We start from the raw sequence: 15,605 nt of genomic DNA on the forward strand, positions 1-15,605 counted from the left end.
GGCTCTAACAAATGTCAAGTTGTGTGAGGTTTGTTTGTTGGTGGATATTGTAAAACTCTAATATTTAAAGGTGAAAGGGGAAGCAAGCACTCCCAACCCCTGTGCCTTTCTTCCAATGGGGTCTTTTTCAATAAAAGAAATCTCAGGCCACCTTCTCCCAAATGAAAAAACATTTATTAGCGAGCAGGTGTGACTTCTTTTAAACTACAGAGTTCCTCTGTTTGACTTAAAAAATAAGGAGCAGTCCCCTGCATGAAATGTCCTCTGCAAAGGGGATTCAAAAGAGGATCGTTGGAAAGTTGGATCCTATAGTCTGATCCCCATCTGCTGGGGCAAGGGGCCTATAGGTTCACCAGAATGAAAACCTGGTGTTCTGCTCCATTGACACACACTGCAGGCCAAATTTGTTAAGACTACGGTGATAGGTCCTGTGTCACCATTCTAACCAGCCTCATAACCTAAATATCATTCATTTCAATTTCATCAATAACAATATTTTATTAACTAACTAATCCTAAGGCATGTATTTAGAATAAGAAACTCACCTACTAATTAACTCTCTTTAAGGTAATGACTATAAGTTAACTTGTACTTACTCTAGTTACTGTATTTAGGGTATAGGGGAGAAAAAATCATCTGCCTTTCTAAGTTCTTTTGGCTAGTCTAATAAGTAAATTGACATAAACCAGGTTAATTGGTAGAAAAACCAATTTAATTACATATGTTCAGGGCCCCATAGATATGGGGCTTAAGAACCAGTCACACAATGATGCTTATATACTACCTTGAGCTAAGGAATGGTAGGGCCTGGGGCTTTAAAGGGGAAGAGGGTAACTCATAGCATGATAAGAAGAGCAAATATTTGATAACTAGATGTCTGTCCTGCCATACAGATAGGTCATTTAAATAAAAGTTATTTCTGGGCCAGGCTCCCTACCTAAATTCTTTAAAGGAGACGTAAATTTTTTTCTGCTGAGTCTTTATTGTCTTAAGCTCAAAATCAACCATATGCCAAAGTGGCATATTTTGGGGTCATGTATTCTGCTCCCCTTCAAGGGTAAATTATCCCACCGACAGTATAACCAACAGAGGTAGCACTGGAGCAAAGGCTTAAATCCAAACTTAACTGAAGACCTCCTACTTGCTACATCCACAAGCTCTAAGATAAATAAGGAAAAAAAGAAGAGGGCAATGAAATGGAGAAAAAAGAGAAAAGAAAAGCATGATCTTGCCCTCCATGATTTCACCCTCTCTTCATGAATGGTAACCAGATGGCAGTTTTGTTTGGGTAGTTGAGAAGAGTGGGTACAAATGGAAAAATATTTCAAGCTATTAACAACTACTTCTACAGAGGCCTTTATGTGGCTTCTTTGTTAGTAATCAATATACATTGGGAGATTAAACAAGAATAACTGAAAATTTTAGGAAAACTTTTTTATTTTCCTTTCCTTCTTTCCTTTCTGACCTTTTTGTTGCCGTTATTGTTAATCCTCACCGGAGGATATTTTTTCCATTTTCTGAGAGTGTAGAAAGGAGAGAGGGGAAGTGAGGGAGTGGGGAGAAAGAAACATCCATGTGAGAGAGACACATTGATTGGTTGCCTCCCACACGCACCCTGACCAGGGCCTTGGATCAAACCTGCAAACCTTTGGTGCTCAGGCTGATGCTCTAACCATTGAGCATGCTAGCCAAGGTCTTCCTACCATTTTTAATTTAAAAAGTAACCATGGCACCCTAGCCAGTTTGGCTCAGTGGACAGAGCATCAGCCTGCAGGCTGAAGGGTCCTGGTTCAATTCCAGTCAAGGGCATGTACCTCGGTTGCAGGTTCCCCGGCTCTGGTCGGGGTGCGTGTAGGAGGCAATCAATCGATGTGTCTCTCTCAGTCTCTCTCACATGGATATTTCTCTCTGTCTTTCCCTCTCCTTCCACTCTCTCTTTAAAAAAATCAATGAAAAAATATCCTCAGGCGAGGATTAACAAACAAACAAAAAAAAAGGTAAAAAAGTAACCATGGCCATAAACACAGATGCTCAAGTAAAACCTGAGACTACAGAGCAGTAGAATCTTGGATTGATCCAAAGGAATCTGGTCTGTGACTCTATGTGGATGGGAATTCTTTTCTCATAGAATTTTTCTCTTCTATAACGTAGTCCGACCTGGTGCTCTCTCATCTCCCTTAAAATGTTCTCTAAAATTTGAGAGAAATCCTTCATTCAGTAGATATGATATTGAGACACAAATCAAAACATAATTAGGCAAATAAACTGATACAAAGTAAGATTTTCAGGAAGAAGCAGGTACTAACGCCCCATCCTACTGCCCCATAGGCCAACATGATTAGTGGGTCAGCTAGGGTCTCTTCTCCTCATCCTTACACAATGTACAGGGTTTCTCAGGGTCCAGCATGCTTAGGCCCAGGGCTAGAGTCATAGGACTTAGAGAAATTCAAGTTTCCTCTTGTTTTCCAGTTGAGTCTTAGGAACACCAAGAGTCAGTGACTTTGTTTTGGTCATTTCCCAATGTTAACTTTCTTAAGTGTGACTAACACCTTCCAGAAAACGGAGTTGCTAATTTCTGTCTCAGAAGAGTTGAGTCAATCCCCAAATTGACAATATTCAACACCAGAAAGGAGGGTGGCATTAATCTAAATAAGAAACAGACAATTTTCTGTTGGAGGCAGAACCTAGAACTTGGTGAAACATTATAGGCTGGTGACCATATATTTGCTAAATTTTTGTGTTGTGTCTGCCTTGAGCCCAAAGCAGATTCTTGATATTCAAACAGTGACAAGTGAAAATAGCAATGGGACACAACAAGCAAAGTTGATATAATGATATCAAGGGATTTCTCATCACCTCCCCAGCCCAAATATTGTCAATGCTTAAAAACCATAATAAGAAGAAAAAAGATATAACAAGAATGCTGCCGCAGCTAACATGCTACTTGCAAAATACAGAAACAGATCTTTTTTAAAGTCAGGAGATGAAACTAACTACTTTAAAACCTGGGTGACAAGCAAATGGAAGTATACTTTTCCTTTTAATCCCCAACTAGCTGACTCATTTCCAGAAGGGTATACTGAAGTTAGTTTGTAACAGAGCTACCCACCAACAGAGAAATTAGTAAGGAATAATGCAGGGGAAGTGAATTTACAGTTATGAGAGTAAGTCTAAACTTTCATTTCTAGCAGCATCAGATGCTCTGAACTATTCTCTAAACTTAATCAACCAAATGGTGAACAAATATATATGTATAGTTTAATTTTACATGTACTGCTGAGTTAAAAACCAAGAAACAAACAAAAGGTTTGGTGGAGCCCCCACATGGCTGCACAGGAAACTTGAAAGACAAGTGAGTGACAAAGGCATCTTTTCCCTGAGAGTTACTGCCCAACCCCTAGATACCTGAGTTTTCTCAAAGACTGCACATGCAAGAGACCCATGATAATGATTAGCACTAGCTCAAAGTGGTAAATTAATAAGATTTCCTATCAGTAATATAAAGGTGAAGAAGAAATCAAACCTAATATCCATAAGGGCATAGAAACAAAGCTCTCCTGTTTCAAGCCTGGACAAGATAAGGATTATGTGGGGGCTGGGAGGGAGGGGGAATCTCTCCTGATAATTCATAACTATAAAATCACCCTGGTGGATTTACAGTTGAATTTATAACATATCTGTTGTCTGAAAACCCTAGGTAGAGAATAGAATTTAAAGAATTTAATTAACTATCGGGGTGATTGAAAGAAACAAATGAAAATCTAAGGAGAGAATTGGTAAACTGAAGGATAAATTCAATAAAATCATACAGAATGTAGTCAAGAAAAAGAAAACTATGGTAAATAAAATAAGAGTGCCAAAGGAAATAATAAAAGAAATTCAGATGAAATAATATTAAAAGAGATAAAAACCGCCAGGCTGATGTGGCTCAATGGTTGAGCATCAACCTATGAACCTGGAGGTCACAGTTCGATTCCCAGTCAGGGCACACATGCCTGGGATGCAGGCTTGAGCCCCAGTGCGGGGCATGCTGGAGGCAGCCAATAATGATTCTCTCTCATCACTGGTGTTTCTATCTCTTTCTCCCTCTCCCTTCCTATCTGAAATCAATAAAAAAATATATTTAAAAATTTATAATAATAAAAGGGTAATATGCTAATTAGACTGGACATCTTTCCGACATCATTCCAGACATCCTTCCAGACGAAGCTAGGGCTGGAGGGAAGCCTGAGTCCCAGGTGCCTGCCGGCGTCCTGAGGGAAGCCCAGGTCCCAGGTGCCAGAGGGAAGCCAGTGCCGGCAGCTGGGGGAAGGAAGGCCTACTCTTGCACAAATTTCGTACATCAGGCCTCTAGTAAATAAATAAAAATAAAAGAGATAAAAGCCAAGAATTTTCCAGAAATGTTGAAACACACTAATCATGAGAATGAAAAATGCAATTATGAATTCAAAATCCAGATGTAATTCCAACTGTCAACACCATCGACAAAATACATATATAATCATCTACAGGTAAATGCGTCATGGGGAGAAAAGCATTTATTTTCTTTCCTCAAGAGAAAATATTGGAAAAATATATCATGTTTTGGAATTTATGATCATACTTTCTATCTTTAAAAAAATTATTTTAGGAATTATATTTGCATTTGTACTGGAATAATACCTGATATATTTTTCTTGTTCCCCAAAGGTTTATAAGGATTTGGGCAAAGAATTAGAAAACTGAAAAATATTTCTCTAGATCAAAAAGCTGTTTTTGGAGAATGCCACAGCACAAACCAAGGTTTTGCTTCTTTGTTTGCTTGTTTGTTTGTTTTAAGTATAGGTGGAACTAAAGTTGCAGTTCTCATCTGTTTTGAGCCATTTCTACACTATGTGAAGAAGGTAAAAAAATTCTTAAATATGACACCAAGTCACCAGAAGTGCTTCCCTGCTTTAGTAGCCTAAGCCATCTTGGCTTCCTTTTTCTGCAAGCTCCCACTAACCTACTTAGCATTACTGACCCTCTGCCACCTTGCCCACTTCCTTCTCTGCCACCCTGACAGGACAGTTAACTCCCAGAGGTCAGAGGCTCTCTCTTGTTCAGCATTGCCCTTTTAACACACAGAATACTGGCTCAGAATGAAAGGCGCACTCAATAGATTTTTCCCAAGTATACTGGAAGGAAGAAGCCTGCTTTTTTTTTTCTAAAATATTTTTTAATTGATTTCAGAGAGGAAAGGAGAGGGAGAGAAACATAGAAACATCAATGATGAGAGAGAATCTTTGATTGGCTGCCTCCTGCATGCCCCACACTGGGGATCGAGCCTGAAACCCAAGCATGTGCTCTGAAAGGGAATCCAACTGTGACCTCCTGGTTCATAGGTCACTGCCCAAAACACTGAGCCATGCCAGGCGGGCAAGCTGCTCTTCTTGACCTGGTTTAGGAGAAACATCCTTTCTTTTAGCATTTTAAATTATGAAGAAACTAAGAGACCCAAGAGGAAAACAGTTTCTATAAAAAAATATAAGGAAGTCTTTGGATTTGGAATTTTTACTCTTTTTCTAATATTGCAAACAAAAGACCAAAGGGTAATATGAATATTCTCTAATTGACCAGTGAGCCCCTGCCAAAACTGAAAAGGAATTGGGCTTAATTTTCAGCAAAGGGGCCTAGTAGTGTTCACACTCTTAAGAAAGAACATCATATCCACTGTATCGGTGATTAAATACATTGCCCAGGCAAGGTTGTAAATAAGAGTGTCAATTAGATAACTTTGGATTTGCTTGTCTAAGACAACAGTGGAACTAAATGACCTTATGATTTATGTTATCCTTAGAGAGTAAATTTGAAACCCAAACTAAACATTGACAAATTACCACAACTTTGAACTGCAAGGCACATTTAAATTTAGATTCTTTTATTGGACTTTATTAAAATCATGGTTCTGGTTAATAAAAGTGTTTCAAAATATCATTTGTAAAAAGGTTAGAAAAAAATATGTAGGGGCACACTTAGCCCCAAGCTGCCTGTCCAAACTGTAATCATAGTGTAAAATTTGGCTTGTGATATGAAAAGCAAATGATTGTAAACAGAATTTGTCAGTAATTTTAGACATAATCTCCAAGAGAAATACATAATTAAGTTATTAAAAAACATAATTCAACTCATTACTTCTATAAACCTACTAGAACATCTTATGCATACACCTTTGAATGTGCAAAATAGTTAATCATATTACATGATTAATATGCCTGTCCTAGCAGTAAAGGACAGATTCATCACATTGTGGCTCAGTGGAGGAATCTGCTGCTTCGTATCCTTTTGTTTTAGTCAGCATCTTCATTGTCCAGTAGCACATATGCCAGGGAACACTCAGGAAAAAGTTAAAAACAGTGAAACTCATATTCATTACATCTCACTTGAGAAAGTTGAAGATACAGGAAGCTGTTAACTCGAACCCATGTTGCCTCTGGCATCATCTGAACAGCAAAATTATGGTCTCTATCCCAACTAACTTAGCTCCAAATTCAAGTCTCATATGATTGTACAAGATTCGTGAAATCCAAATCACACCTGGAACCTTAGTAACAAGGACATATGGAAAATGTTTTGTTTTGATTATTTTTTAACCTCTGGAAGTCACAGGAGTAAGAAGTTGGAATGCATTTTTAAGAAAACAATCCACAAATCCATCAAAAAGGCTTACTGTGATTTTACAAAATAAAGAAGTCAGAGTACAGACTGAAGAAGTTCTATTCTCTCCACTCAACTGTGACCACTGACAAGGTCAGATTGATTTATCTGCTGTGTTAGAGACGATAATGCGTAGAAACCACATCTAAAACCACCAAAACCAAGGAAAATACACGTTTAATTTATTTAAGTCAAAATCATTTTTAAAGAATTATGAACATCAATCTTGAAAACATACAAACACAGATTATACAGCTTTAAAGCTAATACAAAGCTTCAGTCATTTCCTCATCTATATTTAACCAAATTTCTTTTTATTGTAAAATTTGAGTCCATTCTGATATGTGTTTGCCAGAGAAATTTCAAATTCTTATTTGCAATACATAATGTTTTGATACTTTACGCCTATTGTTTTAATTCTGAATATCTGAAAATAAAATATTTCAGAGATATTAATATATTTTAGGTTTCTTACTTCTTGGTTTGAACCAATTGTCACTTTCTCTCATAAATAGATTATACATAATACAGAGCAAATTTGGTAAATGCATGATGAATAATACCCATAAATACACCTAAAATCATAAAAATCTACTTTGGCTTATTTAGAGCAAAAATTCTGCAATGGGACATATTGGGGAAGTTTTTATTCTACATTTAAAAATTATTGTAAATATGAATAATTTCTCTGAAAATATGGTAAAAAGCATTTTCCCAAAGGATAGTATATAATATTTCCTACATGTGAATCATGGTAAAAATATTAAAAATAGTTAATATTCTCACAATTGAATCTATTCTAAATAATGATTTCTTCAGGCTTATGAATTCTGTTAATTTTCCCATTTTCATCCAGAAAACTGAAAAGTTGAAATTTTTATCAAAAGATTAGCTGAGAGAAAAGGAAGCCCTCTGGTTCAATGAAAAGTCAGATGTTATTAATGTGTGTGGACTGCAGCTGTAACACATGAATCATAATAAGAAGCTGAAAGTTTCACTGTTCAGTGAACAAAACTATTAGTCTAATTCAGCCTCAGTTTAGTTGTAAGAGTAGGCAATGAACCAGCTGGATAGCTGGATGCAGTTATAGTGATAAACTGATTTTTCCCTTTATAAAACATAGGCAGCTAAGGCTCATTCCCACAAGGACAGACTAATATGAAATACAAGAACCAAAAACATTAGACTGGAAATGTCTACCTTAAAAATTTTGTAGATATTTTCTACTCCCTTTAAAAGAGATCTCTGAAAAGTCACATAAAATAAAACAAGAAATCCTCCACCACATTTACATGCCAGCACCATAGAAAATATCATTTTCCTACACCCCAACCCAAAATATCATCTTATATGTAATCATGGGTTATTATTATTTCTGAATGGTGAGGCTATGAGAAATTTTTAATAAGTTTTTGCTTATCTCTATTTTCCACAATGAATAGTTCTTCTATAAAGAGTAATCTATCAAAATACCAATGGCCTACTTCAAAGATCTAGAACGAACTCTCCAAAAATTCATCTGGAATAAAAAAAGACCCTGAATAGCTGCACCGATCCTGAGAAAGAACAAAGTAGGTGGGATCTCAATGCCAGATATCAAGCTGTATTACAAAGCCACTGTCCTCAAAACTGCCTGGTACAGGCATAAGAACAGACATATAGATCAGTGGAATAGAATAGAGAGTCCAGAAATTAGCCCAACCCAATATGCTCAATTAATATTTGACAAAGGAGGCAAGAACATACAATGGAGCCAAGATAGTCTCTTCAATAAATGGTGTTGGGAAAATTGGACAGATATATGCAAGAAAATGAAACTAGACCACCAACTTACACCATACACAAGAATAAACTCAAAATGGATAAAGGACTTAAATGTACAACAGGAAACCATAAAAATTCTAGAAGAATCCAAAGGCAACAAAATCTCAGACATATGCCAAAGCAATTTCTTCACTGATACAGCTCCTAGGGCAGTTGAAACTAAAGAGAAAATGAACAAATGGGACTACATCAAAATAAAAAGCTTCTGCACAGCAAAAGAAACCATCAACAAAACAACAAGAAAACCCACTTCATGGGAAACATATTTGCCAACGTCATATCTGATAAGGGCCTAATCTCCAAAATTTATAGGGAACTCATACAACTCAACAAAAAGAAGACAAACAATCCAATCAAAAAATGGGCAAAGGATCTAAATAGACACCTTTCAGCCGAAACCGGTTTGGCTCAGTGGATAGAGCGTCGGCCTGCGGACTGAAAGGTCCCAGGTTCGATTCCGGTCAAGGGCATGTACCTGGGTTGCAGGCACATCCCCAGTGGGAGATGTGCAGGAGGCAGCTGATCGATGTTTCTCTCTCATCGATGTTTCTAACTCTCTATCTCTCTCCCTTCCTCTCTGTAAAAAATCAATAAAATATATTTTAAAAAAATAAAAAATAGACACCTTTCAAAAGAGGACATTCAGAAAGCCAAGAGACATATGAAAACATGTTCAAAGTCACTAATCATCCGAGAGATGCAAATCAAAACAACAAGGTACCATCTCACACCTGTCAAAATGGCTATCATCAACAAATCAACCAATGACAGGTGCTGGAGAGGATGTGGAGAAAAAGGAACACTTGTGCACTGCTGGTGGGAATGCAGACTGGTGCATCCACTGTGGAGAACAGTATGCTTGGGGTGCCTGGCCAGCCTGGGTGAGGGGCTGATGGCCGTTTTCAGGCTGGCCTGCAACTGAAGCTCCCAGCCTCTCCTTTTTTACTTTTTTTTTTATTCTGGGATTTATTTACCTTCTATAATTGAAACATTGTTGCCGTCACTGGTGCTCCCAGCTCTGAGGCCGCGGCTGGCTGAAAGCAGGTATCTGGGGTTTGTTTAGCTTCTATAATTGAAACTTTGTTGCTTCCGGAGCACAGAGCAGGGCCGCAGCAGGCGGGGAACCTTGGCTTCCTCCATCACTGGAGCAAGCAAGCCTCATGCTCGCTTCAGCTGCATGGCTGCCAGCCGCCATCTTTGTTGGCAGTTAGTTTGCATATCGCCCTGATTAGCCAATAGGAAGCTTAGCGGAGGTATGGTTAATTACTCTTTTTGTCTTTTATTAGATAGGGTTGCTATTTGTCCTTTCTCTAAAATAGAAGTGTCAGAGATTAAAGAAAATTAGTAAAATGTATATGATAATCTCCCTCCTGTCAGAGTCTGGGGCGTACTGAAGGACCCAAAGTCAAGTCCCCGCCCACCCATGCGCACCTCAAAATCACAGGAGACCCAGACCCGGCTGTCCCCACCATCAAGCCCCACAGGGCGGGGGGCACAGCCTCAGGTCCCCCAGCCTGGCCTCAGGTCTCCTGGCCCCGGTATGAGGACGTGAGAGCGTGAGGGTGTAACGACTATTTGCATATTAGCTCTTTATTATATAGGATATCAGAGAATTTAAAAGGAATTGAAATTCCCTTTCCTTAATAATAACATTAGTTGTTTTGAGCAAAGCAATATATTTTGGTCACTCAAATATACCATTTCTCACTTCTTAAAGTACTTATTTGATTATATATTTCTTTAACTGCATGCAGTGTACTAAATGCTAAAGCACATGCAAAAACTCACAATTCAGCCTTATTGTTTATTTTCAAAGGATGTTTGGCATTTATTTGTAGTGGAGTAATGGCTCTTCTAAACTTTGTTAAGAGGCAGTCTAAAGAACAAAGAAGGAACGTTCTGTAAGCATGACCTGATTCCAATTACTCTCAACTGAGGAAGCTGAGTAATTCTTTATAGTATCTGTCAAAAATATGACTGGCGCAGAGAGGTTTGGCCCTTATTCCTTGGCAACAATTTCAGTTTTGTCATTTAGTTTATGCCAAATACAGTCAGCCAAACCATACACATTTCAGACAGAAAAAAATATATATACATCCAAAATGGTATAAAATCAAGTGAATAGCTAACCTTTTCAAAAAAATTGTACTTTGCCCTAGCTGGTATGGCTCAGTGGATAGAGCGTCAACCTGAAGACCAAAGGGTCCTGGGTTCGATTCCAGTCAAGGGTACATGCCTGGGGTTGCAGGCTCGATCCCCAGTAGGGGGCATGCAGGAGGCAGCCAATCAATGATTCTCTCTCATCATAGATGTTTCTATCTCTCTCTCCCTCTCCCTTCCTCTGTGAAATCAATAAAAATATATTTAAAAAATAAAAATAGACACTTTTACAGTTTTATAGAGAATAGTTTCCTATCAGCCTTGATCTTGAAGGGTAGGAGAGCTAGTAAGATATGTTTGAGATGTGAAATTAACATTGGGTTGATTTTGTTTAATTTAAAAAATGTTCAGCCTGCATTTTTTAAAGAATCTGGCCTTCGGAGATTTAGTCATATTAGTCTGGGAAAAAACAGGTATTGTCAAAGCTGAAAAATGTACCCAGGGGGATTCATCACCAAAATACATGAAGCAAAATTGATAGCAATGAAGGGAGAAAACGATGATTCAACAATAATAGACAAAGGTTTCAATAACCCTCCATCAATACTGGATAAGACAAAAAATTAATAAGGAAAGAGGAGACTGGAATTGAATGATAAATTAACTAAACCTAACAGACATCTATAGAACAGTCAACACATCAACAACTGAATATATATTCTTCTCAAGTATACCTGGAACATTCTCCAAGATAGACCATATGCTGGGCAATAAAGCAAACCTCAATAAACATGAAAAGATAGAAACAATACAAAGTATGTTCTTTGACCACAATAAAATTAAATTAGAACTCAATAGCAGGAAATTATTTGGGAAATCACAAATATGTAAAAATCAAACAATATATTACTAAACAATGAGTCAAAGAATAAATCAAAAGGAAAATCAGAAAAATATATTGAAACTTAAAAAAAAATGAAAACACAGCATACAAAAACTTGAGAGAGACAACTAAATCGCCACTTTGAGGGAAATTTTTAACTGTAAATGCCTGTATTAGGAAATAAAGATTGCAAATCAATAACCTAGCTTTCCTCCTTAAGACACTGAAAAACAAAAGCAAATAAACCGAAAGCTAACTGAAAGAAGAAAATAATAAAGATTAAAGCAGAAAGAGTCCTGTGGCTGGCGTGGCTTAGTGGTTGAGCATAGACCTATGAACCAGAAGGTCAGATTGCGGGCTCAATCCACAGTGTGGGGCATGCAGGAGGCGTCCAATCAATGATTCTCTCTCATCGTTGATGTTTTTATCTCTCTCTCCCTCTCCTCTCCTCTCAGAAATCAATTAAAAATATTTTTAAAAAATATATTAAAGCAAAAACAAATGTAATAGAAAATTTTTTTAAAAAGCAAATCAATTGGTATCAAGTAAACCAAAAGCTGGTTCTTTGAAAAAAATCAACAAAAAAGGCAAATGTGTAGAACTATAGATCTTGAAAAATAAAAAATATATATTTAAATTACTAGAATGATAGACGAGATATTACCGATAACATTACAGAAACAAAAAGATTATAAAGGAATAGTATAAACAACTGTATATCAATAAATTAGATAACTTAGAGAAAATTCCTAGGAAGACAAAAACTAACAAAACTGACTCTAGACGAATACTCTGAAAAGTGCAAAGTAATGTTAAAAGAAATGAAAGAGGATAAAAATAAATGAAATAACATCCATGTTATGGATCAGAAGACTTAACATTATTAAGATGGCAACACTATCCAACTGATCTACAGATTCAGTGACATCAGAACTCACTGAATTCTTTGTACAACTTGACAACCTAATTTTAAAATTCATATGAAATTGCAAGGAACCCAGAATAGCCAAAACAAACCTGAAAGAGAAGAACAAAACAGAAGGACTCATACTTCCTGATTAAAAAATTAACTACAAAGCATTAGCACAAAACAGATATATAAATCAATGGAATATAATTGAGAGTCCTAAAATAAACCCATAATTTTTAGTCAACTAATTTTTGACAAAAATTCCAAAACCATTCAATGGAGAAAGAATGGTCTTTTCATCAAATGGTGCTGGGACAATTGGATAGCTACATGCAAAAGAGTAAAATTGGACCCTTACCTCACAACATTCACAAAAATTAACTCAAATGGATCAAAGACTTAAATATAAGAGCTAACACTATAAAATTCTTATAAGAAAACATAGGGTAAATCTTCCTGATCTTGAATTTGGCACTGAATTCTTAGATTTGACATCAAAAGCATGAGTTTAAATATAAATAATTGGATTTGACCAAAAGTAAAAACGTTTGTGCTTCAAAGAACACCATTAAGAAAGTAAAAAAATAAAAACCCACAGAATAACAACTACATATATATATTACTATATATGTGCAAATCATATATAAGAAACTTGTATCTATATTTTTAAATCTCTTATAACTCAATAAATAAAAACAAATAACCCAATTAAAACAATGAGCAAAGAATCTGAATAGACATGTCTCAAAGAAAAATATAGAGATGGCCAATAAATACATAAAAGATGCTCAACATCATAAGTCATCAGAAAATGTAAATTAAAGAAACACAGTGAGATACCTCTTCATACCCACTAAAATGACTAAAATAAAAAAATCATATAATAGCAAGTGTTGGCAAAGATATCAAGAAATTGGAATCCTCATACACTGATGATAATGTAAAATGTTGAAACCATTCTGGTAAAGAGTCTCTGATATTTCCTCAAATGATTAAACATATAGTCACATATGACCCAGGGTTCATTTCTATAGAAGAAATGAAAACATATATCCACAAAAATTTATTTTACATGAGTGTTTATATCAGCACTATTCATAATAGCTAAAAGATAGAAACAACCCAAATGTTTATCAGTGGGCAAATACATAAACAAAATCTGGTAAATCCATACATTGGGATATTATTATGCACTCATAAAAAGTAATGAATACTGATACATACAACGTGGATAAACCTTGAAAACATTACTATTCCAATTACTAGAATGCTAGAGGAGATATTACTGATATCTCTTCATAGCTAAGAGAAAAAAGTCAGTCACAGAAGTCCACATATTATATGAGTGCATTCATATGAAAGTCCAGAATAGGGATCCCACAGAAATAAAAAGGAAATTAGTGGCTGCTTAGGACAGGAGGGAGGATATGGGGTATAGGCAGATGATAGCTAGAGTTTGAGGTTTCTTTTTTAGATTATGAAAATGTTCTAAAAAATCAACAGTGGTGGTGATGCATGTATCTCTGAATATAATGAAAACCATTCACTTGAACAATTTAAATGGGTGACTTGTATGGTATGTAAATTATATTTCAACAAAGCTACTTTATAAATTGATAAAACAGGAAAAAGATTGATAATACAGCAAATTGATAATACATCAAAAAATTAGTACTGATGAAAGAATTAAACCATTTTATCAGCATAATGACAGATTTTTAACATCTCTTTCAATTACTGATAGATCAAGCAGATAGAAAATCAGCTTACTACAGAAAATTTCAACAGCATAACTAAATAATATTGAATGAGAAGACCCAGAGTATTAGAGTATACGATTTTCTCAAGTACACGTGGAACATTTACAAAATCAACATGTATAAGGCCATAAAACAACTCCTCAAAGTTGCAAAAAATGTGTCACACAAACCCCCATTTTGTAACTAGTATGCAATTAAGTTAGAAATTAATAACAAAAATAAATTTTTAATTCCATGTATTTAGAAACTAACTCATTGGTCAAAGATTGAATCATAATAGAAATTTTATAAATATGTCCACATATTTTTAAGAAATCTGAAATGTTATAAGAGTATAAATGCTACCTTAACATAATCAAATATTTCACAAATAAGGACATCGGAGATTTGTACTTTCTCAAGAATTATTAGGCTTATAAATATCAGTAGAAAACACTGGGGAAGAAGAAATTTCTACTTAATCGACAGGTAAGATTATGCAACTATAAACAAAAAATTTGATATTGCTGGAAGCCTCATCTAAGAATGGCTCTGTGGGTAAAAAGCTAACAAAGTCAGATTTTTCTAAGCCCTTCTCCTGTAAATAGATAGTTATGAGTATCCATTTCCATGGAAGAAGTATTGGAGAGTTTCTGATTTTTGTGATTACTCTCCCAGCAACACAATTATTCCAATCAAAGAGATATTCAGATATGGAGAGCCTGAATAAACAAGGTTTTATAAACAAGGATTTTTCCTAAGATTTTCCCTTCCCCACCTAAATCAGTCAAAGTTTAGCACATCTATTTTAATAGGCCTCCCAGAAACAACATCATAACTTCAACAGGCAAAAATATAACCATATTTTTTATTTTCTGGAGCACTAGTTGATAAGATAATTAAATCAATACTGTAGATATTTTGCTGACACAACTTAAAATAGACATTCTGTGGTAAAAATGGTGTGTTACATACTGCCGTAACCAGTTTGGCCCAGTGGATAGAGCATCGGCCTGTGAACTGAAGGGTCCCGGGTTCGATTCCGGTCAAGGGCATGTACCTTGGTTGTGGGCACATCCCCAGTGGGAGGTGTGCGGGAAGGCAGCTGATTGATGTTTCTCTCTCATCGATGTTTCTAACTCTCTATCCCTCTCCCTTCCTCTCTGTAAAAAATCAATAAGATATATTTTTAAAAAATGATGTTACATACAGATGAATAATTTAAGAACAGGTAGTTAAGAATATTACTAAGACCCTAGTCTGTTTGGCTTGGTGGAGAAAGCATCGGCATGCAGACTGAAGGGTCCTGGGTTCCATTCTGATCAAGGGCGCATGCCGGGTTGTGGGCTCAATCCCCAGAAGGGGGCGTGCAGGAGGCAGCCAATCAATGATTCTCTCTCATCATTGATTTTCTATCTCTTTCTCCTGCTCCCTTCCTCTCTGAAATCAATAAAAATATAATTTTTTTAAAAAT

Source organism: Myotis yumanensis, unplaced genomic scaffold (assembly GCF_028538775.1).
Source record: "Myotis yumanensis isolate MYYU_CA2020_CCGP unplaced genomic scaffold, mMyoYum1.0.hap1 SCAF_9, whole genome shotgun sequence".
Taxonomy (NCBI): domain Eukaryota; kingdom Metazoa; phylum Chordata; class Mammalia; order Chiroptera; family Vespertilionidae; genus Myotis; species Myotis yumanensis.